Here is a 20,488-nt window from a genome sequence, read left to right on the forward strand (position 1 = left end):
GGAATTTAGTACCTGCATTTGATTTCTCCATGAACCATGTGTTCTGAATTATGACTAGAACTGGGGAAATCATTGGGTAATTAGGCATTTGCTCAGTGAGTTCAGAGTTACCCCCAACCCTCGAAATCCTGGGACTCAGGTGCATTCCTTACATAAGAATTAGACTCTATGGTCATGTTTTTATTTATGTATTTTATTACCCCTACTGTTTAGATCTACCTGGAGCATTTCATATATTTGACAACCATGATGTATGAAAATAAAGCAAATTTAAATATAAACTTTACTAACCTGTAATAACTGGTAAGAAACTAGACCTGGATTTATGAAAAAACTGGAACATGAATTTTGAAAACAAATAATGTAATCAAATATTCTTACAGGTTTAATTAAGGCTAACAAAATGAGAGCAAGTAGAAGGTTTTAGGCCCTTGCATTAACATGCACACATGAAGAAAACACATAAATAGTACTAGTTAAGAGGCTTGATGCAAACCAAGGTCTTTAGCAGGTTAAAAGATGCTCTTTGTAATTTTTTATAGTGTTTGTTTATTTGGTAACACATTTTTATATTCAGAGACAATATAAACACTAGTCCAGGGAAGCCTTCATTTAAATTATCACAAAGCATGACTTTGAGGAGTTAAAAAGATAAGTTCTAAGTGCACTTCAGCATCTTTATGTCTATAAACTATGTCTATATAATAGTTTATATATACCTTCATCTGTTTTAACATGTATAAACTATAGTAAACTGAGAAAATGAAGCTAACATCATAGAAATGACTAGAATAACAGGTAGAATCAATACTTCTAATAAATTTTAAATTAACAAGGCTCTAATAAAATAAAAACCTTTCTAGCCTAAGAACCTGATAGAGTAGCTTTTTAGAGCACTCACATTAGCCTCCTGTTAGTCTTTAATTCTGTTAATGCTTACAACTGCTGAGGCATAAAGCATCCTAGTGAATAAAATAGCATTATTTAGCTCCCCAAACATTCACCTTCAACAAGAAAACAAATCAGTCCAATTTAATAGAAATTAGTAGTTGTCTGTTTTTTAAACATAGTATGGAACTTTTTATTGGGTCTGTTCTAATTCACATTTATGCTTATAATTCCCCCAGAGAAACTCTAAAGCTCCTTTGTTAAATTGTTGTGAAAGGTTGCAGGATCTTAGAGGTATGATGGAATTAGCAAATGCTTTAGAGACCAGTTGAGTTTGAGTGCTGCTGGTTCAGTCATTTATTCACTGGGTGACAAAAGCCACGTTAGTTGATCTCTATGAAACTTGGCTTACTAACCCATGAAATTGGGTTGAAAAAATGTTTCACCTTACTGTATTCTTGTGAGCATTCAATGAGAAAACATTTGACTTAAGCGGAGAACATATCTCATCTAATGTCTGTCTAATCTTGGTAACAGTAGAGCAGAGAATGGGGAGAGACAATTAAAAGTGAGTCAGATATTGGCTTGTTTACAGGACTCTCCCTCCCTCAAAAGGTTTCTCTCATAAGTAAAAAAAAAAAAGTATTCAGATAATAACACATTGCTTTGAATTGAAGGTGCAAGTAATTGTAAAATATTTCAGAGAATTATGTTACCCAAAGCAATCTACAGATTCAATGAAATCTTCATCAAAATACCAATGATGTTCCTTCGACTTGATGATTTCCATTCCTCTGGGTATATACTCACAAAAATGGAAAAAACAATCTCAACATTCGTATGGAACAGCAAAAGACATACCCCAAGTAGCCAAAGCGATCCTGAGCAAAAAAATAAAGCCAGAGGCATCACACTACCTGACTTCAAATTATACTACAAATTTATAGTAACCAAAACAGCAAGGTACTGGCATAAAAATAGACAGTTGGACCAGTGGAGAAAAATAGAGAACTCAGAAATTACCCCTCAAGCTTGCAGCCATCTGATATTTGACAAAGGTAACAAAAACATACATTAGGGAAAAGACTGCCTCTCCAATAAGTTGTGCTGGGAAACTTAGATATCCATATGCAGAAGAATGAAACTAGACATGCACCTCTTGCCATGTATTAAAATCAACTCAAAATGGATTAAAGGCTTAAGTATGAGACCTGAAACTGTAAAACTACTAAGGGAAAATATAGGTGAAACACTTCAGGAACTAGGTCTCAGCACAAACTTTATGAACATGAGCCCAACAGTATAAGCAACAAAAGAACAACTAAACAAATGGGACTATATCAAACTAAAAAGCTTCTGCACAGCAAAAGAAACGATCAACAGAGTGAAATGACAACCTACAGAGTGGGAGAAAATATTTGGTAACTATGCATCTGACAAGGGATTAATATCCATAATATACAAGGAACTCAAGCAATTACACAGTAAAAAAACAAAAACAAATAACCCAATTAAAAAATGGGCAAAGGAACTGAATAGACACTTTTCAAAGCAAGACATACAAATGGCCAACAGGTACATGAAAAAATGCTGAACATCACTGTTCATCATGGAAATGCAAATTAAAACCAAATTGAGATATCACCTCACCCCAGTTAGACTGGCTATAAGCAAAAAGACAGACAATAACAAATGCTGGTGAGGATGTGGAGAGAAGGGAATGTTCCTACACTGTTGGTGGGATTGTAAATTAGTACAACCACTATGGAAAACAGTATGGAGGTTTCTCAAACAACTACACATAGATCTTCCATACGATCCAGCAATCCCACTTCTGGGTATATACCCAGAGGAATGGAAATCATAGTATTGAAGGGATACCTGCATTCCCATGTTCATTGCAGCTCTGTTTTCAATAGCCAAGATATGGAACTAACCTAAATGTCCATCGAAGGTAGATTAGATAAGGAAACTAATGGTGGCATATATACACCATGGAGTACTATTCTACCATAAAAAAGAATGAAATTCTCCCATTTGCAACAACCCAGATGAGCTTGAAGAAACTTATGTGGAGTGAAATAAGCAAAGCACAGAGGGATAAATACCACATATATTCACTCATAAGTGGGAGCTAAAAGAGAAAGAAGGAAGGAAAGAAAGACCACAGTGGTGCATTGCACTTGCAGAGGGAGATTACATACTTAGGGACACAAAGTGAAGTGGAGAAAGGGGGATGGGAAGGGAGGTTGAGAATAATTGGGGGGATATTTGGGTAGGGGATATGGGGTATAATCACAATTTATGGTAATGGGCATGCTGCCAGTATGGATCTGGCCATCACATCTTTGCTATGAGTTGTGATAATTAGCTTTGTACACCATGAATATTCATAACCAATAAAAATAAGTGAAATAAATAAAAAGATTAAAAAATCTAATAAAATATGGGTCTTTGAAATTGATTTTTTGATAATGGTTAATACATATTGACAACATAATATACAAAGTAGTATTCTAAATGTTGCACCCATATTAACTTATTCTTCATTTAAAAACACCCTTCAGTAACTAGTATGATTATTTCCATTTTGCAGAGATAAAGTCACTCCTTCAAGAGCATTCAGCTAATCCAAACAGCTGAGCCATAGCTGGGGAGGAGCCCTGAATCCACCTACACCAAACCATAGCTACTCCCAGGAGAAGCACACCTGGCCCGGTGAGAGTCTTTTGCATAGGAGTCATGGGTGAAAGAATCAGAGAAGGGGAAAATGGGGAATGGGAACTGATATTATTCTGTTTTGTCCATCATGCTCAAGTGCCTATTCAACAGCCTACTTATTTATTGATAATGCCTAGTGTTAGAAAGTGCCGAAATAAGTGCAACCTTGTAAGTTAGTTAAGGAGACTCGAAACTGAGAGAGAAGCATTAAAATTATCCCAGTGAAGTCGATCTGAAAAAAAATAATAATAAAAACAAAAAAGAGTCACTGAGGGGCAGTTGCCAAACCCCTAGCAGTTACTAATAAAGGTTCAGTGTGCATATTAGTCACCTGCGGATCTTTTTTAAATGCAGAGTCTGGTTCAGTAGGTCTGATGTGGAGACTGAAATTTTTGCATTTCTAACAAGTGCCCAGGGGATATTGATGCTGCTTGTATATAACACACTGTGCTGTAATTGTTGTTTTTCATGTCTATCTCCACTAGACAAGGAGCTTCTTGAAAGTGGAAACTCATATGTATCAGTACTGGAGATAATGGAGTCTATAGCTCCTCCACTTGACTTAGAAGGTCTTTCACAATCTTGTCCCAAACTAAAATTTTAGACCCATTTCCCACCACCCACTTCTTTAAGTACAGGTATTATTACATTATTTGTCATACACTATTCTCAATGTAGGTTTCTTACATAAATGAAAACATGTTAATTAATCAACAAGTTGTAAATCTCTAACAGGACAAGTTGATGAGATACATAAACATATTTGTCAACATGTTGTAACTCCTGAAGTCAAGCCCTGAAAAGAGAGATTATAAAGCAAGGCCATAGTCCTCTGCTTTTGTGGGTAAACCAGTCCTATCAGAAATACCCAATGAACACTCGTGAGAGAAGCATGACAGGGGACAACTAATGTTAGAATTTTCCCTTTCTTTTCTTATTCATACTGACTGAGCACACATACAGTGAAAGACACTACAGAACTGAATTTTCTACCAGGTTTCTGTATTACTCTCCAACTTTTGGCAATGGCATCCATGGTAGCATAAACCCATAGAAGAAACACAACCCCCAAACAATTACCTAAGAAAGGAGGAAGCAGGAAATGCAATTGAGAATAAAAAGGCATTTCAACATTGAATATATTCAAGTGGTTTCTTCCCAGGAGGATAGAATGATTTCAAGTCTCCTGTGCTGACAAGGTCATTCTTCAAAACTGTGAGTGAAAACGCAGTGGAAATTCAATATTCTCACTTTTCTGAACTATGCATATCTTACAACCCCATTTTCCTCACCTACTTTTTCCCACCTTAACAGGATGAGTTAATTTCTTCACATGTGAATATATAAAAACATTCCTTTCTGGGAAACTGATGTTTTTATTTTAGTTTAGTTTTTTATCTTATTGTGATATTTATCCCTTCAATTGTACATTTAATTTGCCATGTTATTTCAGAATAGAATCAGGCTGTGATTATTGCAAGAGAGAAAAGGACAGAATTGAAATGCTAGAAAAGAAAGGTCAGTGATGTGTTGGCCAAAACACAAAATGATTAAATAAAAATTTTTTTTCCCAGATGAGTAAGAATGACTAAATGTGCTAAAACATCCATTTGCTTTGGTCAAGCCATTTTATGGGAACTCACCATGTTAGAGATAATTGAAGACATTGTTATTTTTGTGGCTCCAGTGTTTGCAAAATACTTTGGCACTTAGTTTTGTGTCTAACTATTGTTTAGCATATTCTTTCACATCATTATAGCAAAGAGGCATGTAGAAATAAAAAGTAAGTAGCTCTATCTCAGAAACACTATGCAATCAGGGCTGGAATTGTTATAGATTTAAAGGACTTGCTTAATTACCCTTGAGGTTCCCTTGTAGAAACAGTTAAGTGTCTTTCCACAATGTCACATTTCCCTTTACACATTTCATAGTTTTTTTAAGGTTGATGTGTACATTTTAAGTGCTTAAAGTTCTTTTTATATGTCCCCTACCACAGAATGTAATATTTCAAATAAGAAAGATAAAATGAAAGGTGTATGACTATCTCAATGCATCCCAAATATTGATGAGGAACTTGTGCAAATGTAATTGTTGCTGATACGGTCTTAACCCTATATGTAATTACTCAATACTTCTTTTATTGAAATTTTTGGCCACTATGAAACCTTCCTAACTCCAAATACTAAATTTCTCTTTTACATTCTCTTTCTCTTCATATAACTCCAAACATGTTTCTTCTTCCCTAAAGATGTTGCTATGTTGTTATTTTTTCTGGCTACTCACACACTTGGCTACTTGGAAGAAATGTTATCAATTTTCTTCATAGGCAAAAGAAGGTAAAAAAGATAAAAGGCTTCTAGAAGCTATCATTTATTTATACCTAAATAAAACTTACATTTAACTCAAACTGAGGACAAGTCTTGATCAAAAACAGCAAAAAGTGTATTGTTACACATTCAAGAAAATTTACATTCTCAGAAGAGTTTCAATATAAGAAAGACTAAATAATTATATTCATTAGTTCTTCCTGATATGAAACATGCACCTGTTAAGAAAAATTATTATGAAGAAATGTTAAGGGTCTGGTATTATCAATTTGTACATATTGACTGCATTGCTCAAAAATAAATAGGAAATTCTCTAATGCTCTTTTAAAGAAGCTACCATAAGTGACAACTTAGTTTATCAATGCAACTGGGGGTAAAAGGTACACTTCACTGGCAGTCAAGAGATCTGGGATCATCTTTGCTTGTTTTTGTTACCACTATGAAAACTTAATTGTGTAACAAAACACTGAATGGACTAATCAAGTTACCAGATTTGTTATTGGTATTTAAAACATATTTCAGATTCTATTTACTTTTCTCTAGTTTATTTTCCATATGTGTAATAGCTATCAGATACATGTAATCATTAGAAAAATATACACATTGCATGATGTAAATTTATCTCCTGCAACTTCTAATACAGTATCATGACTCTATTTTTACTCTTTTTGAATAGAAATATTTTGTTCTTAGCTGAATTCAGCCTTATGCTATGATTTTGTTCATATGTTATAACATTCATACTCAAATGTTCGAGCTCATATTTTTAAAATCCATTGTGCATGGTAGTAGATAACAGAGATGAAAATAGAGAAAAAAACAAAATATTCACTAGATTTCTAAAATTTATATAGATTTATTCTAATTTATAAATATATTACTGTTTCCCTCTAATTTAATTACCAAAGCTTCTTACAATGTTTTCTCTAAAACTGTACTTAAAGCACAAGTATATTCATTTATATTTTTCATATATTGCTTATCATATCTGACATAGCGGTTTTGTTTATAATGAATGCTACTTTGCCAGCGTTATTGTTAAATGATTGAAATTCTGGCAGCAAATGGGGAAGAGAATAGCATGTCTAGAATCACAAATAATGCCTAGAGATTAACTTATGGGGGTCCTATAATAGAAGTTGATGAGAACTGGCAAATTGAGAATAATAACAGAGAGAGGCTAGAGACAAAGCCAATTAATACAATAAAAATTTGCATACCATTTCCTTCATCATCATCAAACACGCACGTGTGCACACATACACACAGTAAGATTCCTTTATAATATTAATATAATCACCGTATGGATTTACATTGATTTATATACAGACTCTCTTTTTTGACTTTGGAAAAAGAGACAGAAAGCAACAGATTTTCTTCTTTGGGATGATGATACCCAGTATAACTCACGTCAGAAGTACAAAAGGTGGTTTGTAGTTCTCTTCATAGAGATTTTTCACATTCTTGGTTAATTTTATTCAAGTATTTTATTTTTGGGTGGCTATTGTAAATGGGCAAGCTTTCTTGATTTCTTTTTCGGCATGTTCACTGTTGGAGAATAGAAATGCTACTGAATTTGTTTGTTGATTTTGTATCCTGCAACTTTGCTGAAATCATTTATCAACTCCAAGAGTTTTTTTGTAGAGGCTTTAGGCTATTGGATATATAGGATCATGTCATCCACAAACAGGGACAGTTTGACTTCATCTTTTCCAATCTGGATGCCCTTTATTTCCTTCTCTTCTCTGATTGCTCTGGCTAGTACTTCCAACACTATGTTGAATACGAGTGGTGAGAGTGGGCATCCTTGTCTAGTTCCTGTTCTTAAAGGAAAAGCTTTCAGCTTTTCCCCATTCAGGATGATATTGACAGTGGGTTTATCATATATGGCTTTAATTATGTTGAGATACTTTCCATCTATACCTAACTTATAGAGGGTCTTTGTCATGAATGAATGTTGAATTTTATCAAATGCTTTTTCATCATCTATAGAGATGATCATATGGTCTTTGTGTTTGATTTTATTGATATGGTGCATCACATTTATTGATTTGCATATGTTGAACCAACCTTGCATCCCTGGGATGAATCCCACTTGATCGTGGTGAATAATTTTAGGTACGTGTTGCTGTATTCTGTTTGCAAGTATATTATTGAGGATTTTTGCTTCTATATTCATCAAAGATATTGGCCTGTAGTTTTCTTTTTGTGTTGTATCTTTACCTGGTTTTGGTATCAGGGTGATGTTTGCTTCATAGAATGAGTTTGAGAGAATGGCCTCTATTTCAATCTTTTGAAAGAGTTTGTAGAGAATTGGCATCGATTCCTTTGTAAAGTTTTGGTAGAACTCTTCAGAAATTAAATAGAACACAAGAATATGGAAAAACATCCGATGCTCTTGGATTAGAAGAATTAACATTGTGAAAATATCCATATTACCTGAAGTGATCTATAGATTCAATGCAATCCCCATCAATATTCCAATGACATTTTTCTCAGAAATGGAAAGAACTATCCAGACATTTATATGGAATAACAAAAGATCACAAATAGCCAAAGCAATTCTGAGCAAAAAAATAAGCTGGAGGTATAACACTATCTGACTTTAAAGTATACTAAAAAGCTATAATAACCAAAACGTAATGGTACTGGCATAAAAACATAAACATGGATCAATGGAACAGAATAGACAGCCCAGAGATCAACCTATACACCTACAGCCATCTGATCTTTGACAAAGGCACCAATTTTATACACTGGGGAAGAGTCTTCCTCTTCAGCAAATGGTGCTGTGAAAACTGAATATTCATATGTAGGAGAATAAAACTTGACCTGTTCCTCTCACCATATAACAAAATAAACTCAAAATGGATTAAAGAATTAAATATCCATCCTGAAACAATAAAACTCCTTAAGCAAAACATAGGGCAAACACTCCAGGAAGTAGGATTGGGTACAGGCTTTATGTATACGACACCAAAAGCACAGGCACCCTTAGGAAAAATAAACAAGTGGGATTATATCAAACTAAAAATCTTCTGCACAGCAAAAGAAACAATCAACAGAGTAAAAAGACAACCAACAGAGTGGGAGAAAATATTTGCAAAGTATACATCTGACAAAGGATTAATATCCAGAATATACAAGGAACTCAAACAACTAAACAGCAAAAAAAAAAATAATAATAATAATAAATAAAAATAATAATAATAACTCAATTAAAAAATGGGCAAAGGAGCTGAATAGTCATTTCTCAAAGGAAGATATATGAATGACCAACAGGCACATAAAGAAATGCTCAACACCACTAGCATTCAGGAAATGCAAATCAAAACCCCTTTGAGATACCATCCCACACCAGTTAGGACAGCTAATATCCAAAAGATTGATAATGATAAATGCTGGAGGTTGTGGGGAAAATTCAACTCTCATACACTGTTGGTGGGACTGCAAAACGGTCAGCTTTTATGGAAAGTGGTATGGAAGTTCTTCAAACAATTACTGATAGATCTACCATATAACCCAGCTATTCCACTGCTGGAAATATACCCAGAGGAATGGAAATCATAATGTTGAAGGGATACCTGTACTCCCATGTATATTGCAGCACTATTTACAATAGCCAAGAGTTGGAAACCGCCCAAATGCCCATCATTGGATGAGTGGATAAGGAAACTGTGGTATATCCACACAATGGAATACTACTCTGCTATAAAAAAGAATGAAATACTACCATTCACAGCAACATGGATGGACTTAGAGAAAATTATATTAAGTGAAACAAGTCAGGCACAGAAAGGGAAATACCACATGTTCTTACTTATTTGTGGGAGCTAAAAATAAATAAATAAAAATTCAAACAAATAAATGGTGGTGGGGGAAGAAGACACAACATTCACAACAATTCCTTGAACTTGTTAAGACAAGTGAACAGATATGACGTAGATTGGGGAGGGGGGAAAGGGAGGGGGCAAAGAGGAATGGGTAAAGGGACATGAAAATCAACTACAATGTATGTTGAGAAGTTAAAATAAAAAAATAAAAAAAATAATTCTAAAAGAAGTACAAAAATAAAACCAAAGGAAGTAGTTTAAGTTCGATTCTAGCCTTTTTTCTCATCAGTCCCCAATGTACTGAGCCCCACCCTAACAAATAGGTCTTTCTTAAATTCTTGTTCCTGATGCATTTTGCACCACTGGGATGCTCCATCACTGTTACATATTTCTATAGGTTATACTGAATGATTTTCGATTCTCATCCAGAATTCCCACTTGATAATGTTGACAAGTTAGTTTATATTCCTCTCTTAATAGAGCTTCTAACAAGGAGCAAGTCTATACTAATTCACTAATTCAGTCAACAAATATTTTTGAACACCAAGAATGTGCCCAGCAGTGTGGTAGGCACTGGGGACCCAACAGTGAATAAAATAAAGACCACACCCACCTTAAACTTACATTGTAGTGACATTTGTAATATGGTAAAGTAGAATCCATGTAGATCTCAGCTTTTTCTTAGGGTATGGAAGGAGCGACTTAATGATTCAGCCCCAGGTACTCCACTCTAGTCTTGCAGGAAGAAGCTAGCAATCATAGAAACTACCGTTTGAGCTTACAGTTCTAGCTACTACTCTTGTCCCCAATTCCTTCATGGTGGTAGGTAAAGGGAAGAGAACACTCTGCCTGGTTATAGATCCATGTATATTTCTTATATCTTTCAAATTACTCAATTCTTTGCCATTGAAAGAATTCCCGCTGCCTAATGTTTTCAGTCAACCCATCGTCACTCTCCCAACATTCTATGTTTTTTGTCCATATTCTCAGTGTTCATTTGGTTAGAACGCACTCACCCATATAGGCAGTCATTCCAGGAAGTGGCAGGAACATCATGATATTTAAAAATTTTTTCTAAGCAGTTTTTTAACCTCTTAAATATTCAATGAAATTTTAATAAACAATACCCAGTTCCCATCCTGGCTCTGAATTCAACAGAGAGCTTAAGTAAAAAACATATCATTAAATAATTAATTTACTACTCATAAAAACAGATGATCCTTATAACTGCCTCTTAATCTGTATATTTAAAATAATCAGGGGCCATTAAAGGGGTTCTACTTTTCCAAATAGAGACCCATGTCATCCTATACATGATTCTCTATCATAAATTTAGTGCTTCTGATCACCATAATTGTTTTCATATTTCTTTATTTATTGGACATGGAAATGCAAAGAACAATTCTAAGTTTTAAAAGTTCCTTTCAATTCAAACCATAAACTCTCTAGTTTTATTTTTTTAGCTTCTAAAAAGTAAGATAATAATCTCACAATTCTGAATCTGATCAGCTGATCAGTACTTTCATTTAACCCCTGATACAGGCTCCTGGTGGCCCTAATTTTTATTTTAAACACCATGCTCACAGACTTTTAATTAAAAACTAAAATTATGAATTAGATTTATTAACAAAATGGACATTTTTCCAAAGATATGAACCTAAGAAATGCTGATACCACTTATCCTTTTGTAAACAATGGAACATATTCATTAAATTAATATAATATAGATGGTGACGGTACTTAAAAGGATTGCTCACATTTGATTATTCGATTTGAGAATAAATGGTAACGTAACTAAGGATGCTTGGACTTAAACTCAATGTAAAAATAGTGATATGTGCTGAATTGTAATAGTTTCTTAAAAGTGTATTAAAGTTTATGGTAATTGTGAATGCCACAACGGCATATAGACAATAACCTCATTAAACTGTCCCACATTTACATACAGCGACACTTAGTAGCTACACTTAGCTACAATCAGTAGTGTATTTGTAACTGCTCTGAAAGTTACAAAAACATTTTTAAATGCAGAAAAGGCACTTTCTATGTCTAATTTTAAGAATTGGCACTACCAACTATGGCGTATATTCAAAGACACTAGCAAGATTGTGTCTAAAAGATACACCTCCATCCTTCAGAGGCTTGAAATTCCAAAATTATGCATTCTCTTCTCCTAGGCTATATCATTACTTTGTTTTCTACCAAATATCAAGCATCTTTTATTTTATTTAATTGAAACATATTAACTGTACATATTCATGAGGTACAGAGTTAAATTTCAATACATGTATACAATGTGTAGTGAGCCAATCAGGATAGTTAGCAAATATATAAATGCAAAATTTATTGTTTCTTTTAAGCTCTTTTAAGTTTCATTTAAGCTCCTCTCTTTTAGCCATGTGACAACATACCTTAAGCTATTGCTAATTATAGATGTCTAGCAGTACTGTACACCAATAGACATTATTTTTCCTATCCAGATGTAATTTTGTATCCATTAACCAACCTCTTACTATCCTCTTTGCCACTTCTACTTTAACCACAGTTCTACTCTGTACTTCTAAAAGTTCAACTTATTATTATTACTATTTTTATTATTTTAGCTCCAACATATGAATGAGAACATACAGTATTTCTTTTTCTGTACCTGGTTTATTTCACTTAACATGATTTTCTCCAAGCTCACACGTGCTGCTCCAAATGGCAGAATTTCATTTTTTTTTTTTTTATGGCTGAGTAATATTCCATGTCTTCCACATTTTCTTTATCCAGTCATCTGCTGATGGACATTTAGGTTAGTTCCAAATCTTGGCTATTGTGAACGGAGCCACAATAAACATGGGAGTGCAGGTATCCCTTCAACATGTTGATTTCCTTTTCTTAGGATAGATTTCCAGTAGTGAGATTGCTGTATTGTACGATAGTTCTATCTGTAGTTGTTTGAGAAACCTCCAGACTGTCGTCCACAATGGCTACACTAATTTACAATCCCACCAACAATGTGTTAGAGTCTCCCTTTCTCTGTATCCTCACCAGTATTTGTTATTCTCTGTCTTCTTGATAATAGCCATTCTAACTGGGATGAGATATCTTACTGCAGTCTTGATTTTCATTTCCTTGATAATTAGTGATATTAAGCATTTTTCATGTACATGTTGGCCATTTGTATGTTTTCCTTTGAAAAATGTCTATTCATCTCCTTTGCCCATTTTTTAATTGGATTATTTTGGCTTTTTTACTGTATAGTTGCTCGAATTCTTTGTATATTCTGTTTATTCAACCCTTGTCAGATGTATAGTTTGCAAATGTTTTCTCCTATTCCATAGGTTGTCTTTCTGCTCTGTTGATCATTTCCTTTGCTGTGCAGAAGCTTTTTAGTTTGATATAATCCCATTTGTTTAGTTTCGCTTTTGTTCCCTGTGCTTTTGAAGTCTTATTCATAAAATTTTTGCCCAGCCCTGTGTCCTGAAGCATTTCTCCTGTGTTTTCTTCTAGAATTTTTATAGTTTGGGGTCTTAAATTTTAAGTCTTTAATCCATTTTGAGTTGATTTTGGCAAATGATGACAGGGCTCTGGTTTCATTCTTCTACATATGGATGTCCAGTTTTCCCTGCACCATTTATTGAACAGGTTATCTTTTCTCCAATGCATATTCTCAGTGCCTTTGTCAAAGATCTGTTGGCTGTAAACATGTGGATTTATATCTGGGTTCTGTATTCTGTTCTATTGGCCCATGTACCTGTTTTTAATGCCAGTACCATGCTTTTTTGGTTACAATAGCTTTTTAGGATAATTTGAAATCAGGTAGTGTAATGCCTCCAGCTTTGTTTTTGTTGTTGTTGTTGTTGTTCAGAATTGCTTTGGCTATTCAGGGTCTTTTGTGTTTCCTACGAGTTTTAGGTTGTTTTTTCCATTTCTGTGAAGAATGTCATTTGGTATTTTGATTGCATTGAATTTGTAGATTGCTTTGGGTAGTATGGTCATTTTGACAATGTTAATTCTTCCAATCTATGAACATGAATGTCTTTCCATTTTGTTGTGTGTCCTCTTTAATTTCTTTCATCATTGTTTCGTAGTTTTCATTGTAGAGATCTTTCACCTCCTTGGTTAAATATATTCTTAGGTATTTTATTATTTTGATATCTGTTATAAATGGAATTGCTTTCTTGATTTATTTTTCTGCTAGTTCACTGCTGGTGTACAGAAATGCTACTGATTTTTGTTTACTTTGTATCCTGCAAGTTTACTACATTCATTTATCAGTTCTAACAGCATTTTGAGGGAGAGTTTAAGTTTTTCTATATATAAGATCATGTCATCTGCAAACAGGAACAATTTGAGTTCCTCTTTTCCAATTTTGATACCCATTTTTGATACCCATTATTTCTTTGCCTTGTTGCTACAGTACTTCCTGTACTATGTTGAATAGGAGTGGTGAGAGTGGGCATCCTTGTCTTGTTCCTGTTCTTACAGGAAAAGCTTTCAATTTTTCCACATTCAGAATTATGTTAGCTGTGGGTTTGTCACATATGGCCTTTATTATGTTGAGATACTTTCCTTCTATACCTAATTCATTGAGAGTTTTATCATAAAGGGATGTTGAATTTTATCAAATGTTTTTCTGCATCTATTGAAATCATCATATGGTTTTTGTATTTCATTTTTTTGATGTGGTGTATCACAGTTATTGATTTGTGTATGTTGAACCATCCTAGCAACCCTGAGATGAATCCCATTGATCATTGTGCATAATCTTTTCAATCTGCTGTTGAATTCTGTTTGCTAGTATTTTGTTGAGAATTTTTCCATCTGTGTTCATTGAGGAAAAGAAAACTTTTTGCTGTTGTGTCTTTGTTTGGTTTTAGAATCAGGGTGGTGTTTTCCTCATGAGTTTGAGAGAATACACTGTGCTTTCATTTTTTAGCAGAGTTTGAGAGGAATTTATATTATTATTATTATTTTTAATTGTGTAGAATTCATCTGTGAAGCCATTCGGTCCTGAGCTTCTCTTTGTTGAGAGACTGCTGATTACTGATTCAATCTCATTGCTCATTATTGGTATCTTAAGGTTTTCTATTTCTTTTGGTTCAGTCTTGGTAGGTTGTATGTGCCCAGAAATTTATCCATTTCCTCCAGATTTTCAATTTTGTTGGCATATAGTCATTCATAATAGTCTCTAATGATTTTTTGTATTTCTGTGGTATTGGTCTTAATGTCTCCTTTTTCATTTCTGATTTTAATTTTTATGAAACTTAATTGGTCAATAATAGCATTGTGGTTAAGCTTTAGATTGTTTCCTGTGTAAAGTTTTGATCAGTATTAAATAGAGGCAACATTAAAAAATACATCCCTCTTGTTCTGTGTACTAATTAAGTGCCTAATAATAATCTGTTCAATGAATTTAATAAAATGTTATTACCTGCCTTCTCTGTGCCTGGAATAATACTAAGAAACAAAGAAACACAATTATCTAAAAGATAATCCTTGATGTTGAATTCTACAGGCAGACAGATGTACAACTAAGTGGATTAGTCTCGCAATGCGTACAGAATTCTACCGAAAAAAAATAAATTATTCTGGGACTGGTGTCAGAGAAAACTAATTTATTTGGGCCTTTGAGCATCACCAAACAGGTTTATGAAGTCAAAATTCATAGTTAAAATAAAGATAATAATTCTAGTACATATTCTGGCTAATTTTCAGATCTAAAACTTTTCTTAAGCTGGAGGTGACAGTGATGCATATTAACTCTTCTTTTTTTTTTCAATCAGACTCCACTTTGCAAAGAAAGCCCACCTCCCCCTAATTAGCATATACATGCATTTTTTTAAAAAATTTAATTTTGGTAAAATACACATAACACAAAATTCACCATCTTAACCTACACTTAAAAAGCGTACCGTTTAGTAGTTCTAAGTACATTCACATTATTGTGCAACTGGCCTCCAGAATTTTTTTCATCTTGCAAAACTAAAACTTGATACCCATTAAACAACAACTTTCTCCCTCCTTCCTCCCAGCCTCTGGCTGCCACCATTCTACTTTCTGTCTCTATGAATTTGACTACTCTAGGCAACTTGTATAAGTGGAATCATACAGTATATATCTTTTTTCACTTAGGATAATGTCCTCAAGGATCATCCATGTTGTAGCATGTGTCTGAACTTTATTTCTGTTTAAGATATATACCACATTTTGTTTATCTATTAATATGTCAATAGACAGTTGGGTTGTTTCAACCTTTTGGCTTTTATGAATAATGCTGCTGTGAACATGGGCATGCAAATATCTCTTTGAGACCTTGCTTTCAATTATTTTAGGCATATATCCAGAAGTAAATGGCTAGATCAAATGGTAATTCAATCTTTTAGTTTTTTGAGGAGCTATCATAATGTTTCCCATAGTGACTCCACTGTTTTACATTCCCACAATGTAACAGTACATAAAGGTTCCAATTTCTCCACATCCTCACCAACACTTCTTATTTTCTGTTTTGTGATAGTAGCCATCCTAAAGGGAATGAGGTGGTGTCTCAGTGGTTTTGAATTGCATTTCCCTAATGATATTGATATTGAGCAACTTTTGATGTGCTTGTTGGAGAAATGTCTGTTCAAGTTCTTTGCCCATTTTTTAATCAAATTGTTTTTTCTTTTCAAATTGTTGGGGTTATTTATATATTCTAAATATCAATCCCTTACTAGATATATGATTTGCAAATATTTATCTCATTCCATAGGTTGCCTTTTCATTCTGTTGATTGTTTCCTTTGATATACAAAATTTTCTCATTTTTATGTATTTATCTATTTTGTCTTTTGTTGCCCATCCTTTTGGTGTTAAATCTAAGAAATCATTCCCAAATTGAAGCTTTTCCCATATGTTTTATTCTAAGCACTCTACAGATTTAGTTCTTACATTTGGTATTTGATCCATTTTGAGTTAATTTTTGCATATATTATAAGAGTCCAATTTCATTCTTTTACATGTGGATATCCAGCTTCCACAGCACCATTTGTTGAAAAGACTATTATTTCCCCATTAAGTGTTCTTGTCACCCTTTTCAAAAATCATTTTATCATATGTGGGAATTTTAGGGGTGGGGGGGCTATTTTATTCCACTGGTTTATGTATCTGTCTTTATGCCAATACCACACTTTTATTATTATAGCTCTGTGATAATCAAACACATTATTGCTTGGAAATGTTCCTGGTAGAGTTTACCTAGTAGCCCAAGCATTCTGTCCACTCTGATGGCTGTAGTCAGGTTCTTTGCCTCCAAGGAAGAACTCACTATTTGAATCTGATCTATTTGGGGTTCACCATGAATGCTAGTTTCTCTCTGATTACAACCTTTTACTAAATGATTATTTGCTCCCATTTTTGTTTTATTTTTGTATTCAAAGTAGATCAATTTTTGTTAGTATTGGTAGTGAGTTCGTTTTAAAAATGCTACCTTCATTATTTAAGCTATAACACTTATGTCTTCCTCCAAGTAATTCTTTTAATATTTGTTCAAATACCAAAGCTAAACTCATATTTTGGATATTTCAAGAGACATTTTTATAAACATTAATTAACTGTCTGGGTAGGTTTCTTTTAGTTAAAATTATCCCAAAATAAAGTGATATCGAAATGCAACCCATATTAAACCTCAGTTACTGAAATCCATATGGGTAAAGCAAATTAGTTCAAAATACATAAAAGCTCTTCTTTGGAACATCATACAATTTTATGTTGTTTGCCAACCTCGATTTTTTATTTATTTACTTTTTGTATTTTGTAACACTTTTATTAAGACTGAACCCACATCAGTATTCCTAAACTGTAAACAATGGGGAACTAAAGTTTCAAAGGAAACACACTAGGGATCATAGATAATAGACAAAACCCTTTACATTATGTTATTGCCTTTATGCAATCAATACACAATATCTAAGAAAAATTGAATCCTTACTATGCAAACATTTTTCCATACTGCCTTCTCTTTATCTTTCTCTGACTTCTTTTGTTTGATTATCAGCAATTCTTCCTGGATAGCTTTATCTTCTTGCACTATCTCCTGAGCTTTCTTAAAATCAGCCAGTGCTTGATCATATTCTTTTAATCCTTGCTATCCTTGAGCTCTGTGGTACAGTGCTTTTGTATTCGATGGGTCTATTTCAAGAGAATCCAAACAACTGTCAATTTCTCCCTGCCAATCTGACATCTTTGGTTTACAAGCGCCAATATTCAATACAAAACTTACAGCTATAGATTACAGTTTGGAACTATCTGCATTCTCCATAACAGCCTTTGAGCCATCCATATATCTTAAAATTTTTGTATCTTTTTTAATGGCCATCTCCTAGTTCTGGGAATTCAAAAATAATCTGGTTTTAAAGTTTTGTGTTATTAATAAAATTTTATCTCCATCTTTTAAATCTATATCTGTATCCTCAGGGAAATCAGGATTACTGTTACTAGAGCCATCTTTCAGGAATATTTCCCAATCATTCCCTTCTTCAATTCTCCACATTCTGCAATAACACACAATTTGGCAGGTTTTTCACCTTTCGCTTCTGCATTTTCCAGTATCCTTGCCATACCTATTCCTTTAATTACTTGGCCAAACACTACATGATTCCCATATCCAAATGAGGAGTTGGAAATGTTGTGAGAAAGAACTGAGAACCATTTCTATCACTCCTGCATTTGCCATGCTCAATAAACCCTCCTGATCATGCTTATAATAGAAATTTTCATCTTCACATTTTTCACCATAAATACTTTCTCCACCCATGAAGAAGGCATAGCAATTCTTAATGTGTATGCACCAAATAAGCAAGCTGAAAATTATGTGAAGAAAAATCTAAGGGAACTGAAAAGAGAAATAGACAAATCTGCAATTATAGTTGGAGCCTTTAACACCTTTCTCTAAACAACTGATAGAACAAGTAGACAGAGAATCAGTGTGAATACAGAAAAATTCAACACCATCAACCAACAGGATCTAATCAACATTTATAGATCACTTCACCCAACAACAGAATATACATGGAACAAATACTAGGATAGACCATGTCCTGAGCCATAAAACCAACCTTAACAAATGTGAAAGAATTGAAACCATATAGAATGTTTTCTCCAACAATTAACCAAACTAGAAATTGGTAACAGAAAAATAAGAGGAAAATCTCCAAACACTTAAAAATAAGAAACATACTTCTAAATAATAAATGGGTCAAAGGGGAAGTCTTAAGGGAAATAAGAATACATTAAACAGAATATCTGCAGACACAAAGAAGAGAACAAGGGACTACTACAAGCAATTCTACAAACATGCCTTTGACAACTTACACAAAACAAATCACTTCCTCCAAAAACAAAAACTACTCAAATTTACCTAGTATGAAATAATTTGAAGAGCTCTTCCACTATTAAGAAAATTGAATTGATAACTTATAAACTTTCCTCAAAAAGGAAATCTCTAGCCCCAGATGTTTTCACAGGAGAATTTTACCAAACCTTTAAAGAATAATTAACACCAATCTTATATATATTCTTTCAGAAAATATAACAGGAGGAAACACTTCCTAATTCATCTTATATCAAATCCAGACACATAAAGAAAAAAATAATACAGAATGAAATCCTCTATGAATGTAGATGCAAAAAGTTTTAACAAAATATTAGTGAATATAATTCATAAATATATAAAAGAATTGTATACTATGACCAACTGTGGCTTATTCCAGGGATGCAAGACTGGTTCAATATTTGAAAATCAATCCATGCAATCCTCATGCTAACAGGATAAAGAAGAAAAATAACATGATCATATCAATCAATGCAAATAAAGCATCTGACAAATTCAATACACATTTATGATAAAAACTCTCAGCAATCTAGAAATAGAGGGGAGCTTCCTCAGCTTGATGAAGAATATCTCCAAAAAGCAACAGCAAAAATAATTCTTTAAGGTAAAAAAAAAAAAAAATGTTTTTCCTCTAAGTTTAGGATCAAAGCAAACATGGCTGCTCTTGTAACTTCTTTTCAACATTGTACTGAAGGTACTAGCACAGGAAAATAGGCAAGAAAAGAGAATCAAAAGCAGACAAAATGAAAAGAAAGAAAGAAAACTGCCCCTATTTGCAGGTATGAAATGTTTGTCAATGTAGAAAATCGCACAGAATCTACAAAAACTCCTAGAGCTAAAAAGTGTGCTCAGCAGTACACAGTATACAAAGATAAATATATGTACAAGACAAACATATGGTGTATACCATGATGTATACACTGTGGAATAGCTAAATCAAACTAATTAACATATAATTACCTTATATACTTACCATTGTTTTTGTTCTGAGAACACTTAAAATCTATTCTTTTAGCAATTTTCAAGTATACGGTATGTTGTTATTAACTTTAATCACCATGTTGTACAGTAGATCTCTTGAGTTCCTCCTAACTAAAATTTTGTGTCCCTTGACCGACAATCATGCCCATACCCCCACCCACAATAGCAGTTTCCAGTCTTAACATGTCCAGATGATTTTGCAGGCAAGTCTTTACTAAACATTCAGGAAACATACAAGTTCTATCTTACACAAAATATTTCAAAAACAAAAAAAGAGAGAAAGTTAATTATCATTTGATGTAGCTAATACAACGTGGATATCAAAACTGAAGAATAAATAAATAAATAAATAAATGAACAAAAACAGTAAAAGAAAAAATTATA

At 33.5% G+C, this 20,488-nt stretch overlaps 1 pseudogene; it reads right to left on the minus strand.

Moving 5' to 3' along the window:
• Window positions 1–17,686: 17,686 nt before the first annotated feature.
• On the minus strand, window positions 17,687–18,547 carry LOC134367839 (peptidyl-prolyl cis-trans isomerase D-like; annotated as a pseudogene).
• Window positions 18,548–20,488: the final 1,941 nt, after the last annotated feature.

This window comes from Cynocephalus volans, chromosome X (assembly GCF_027409185.1).
Source record: "Cynocephalus volans isolate mCynVol1 chromosome X, mCynVol1.pri, whole genome shotgun sequence".
NCBI classification, from domain to species: domain Eukaryota; kingdom Metazoa; phylum Chordata; class Mammalia; order Dermoptera; family Cynocephalidae; genus Cynocephalus; species Cynocephalus volans.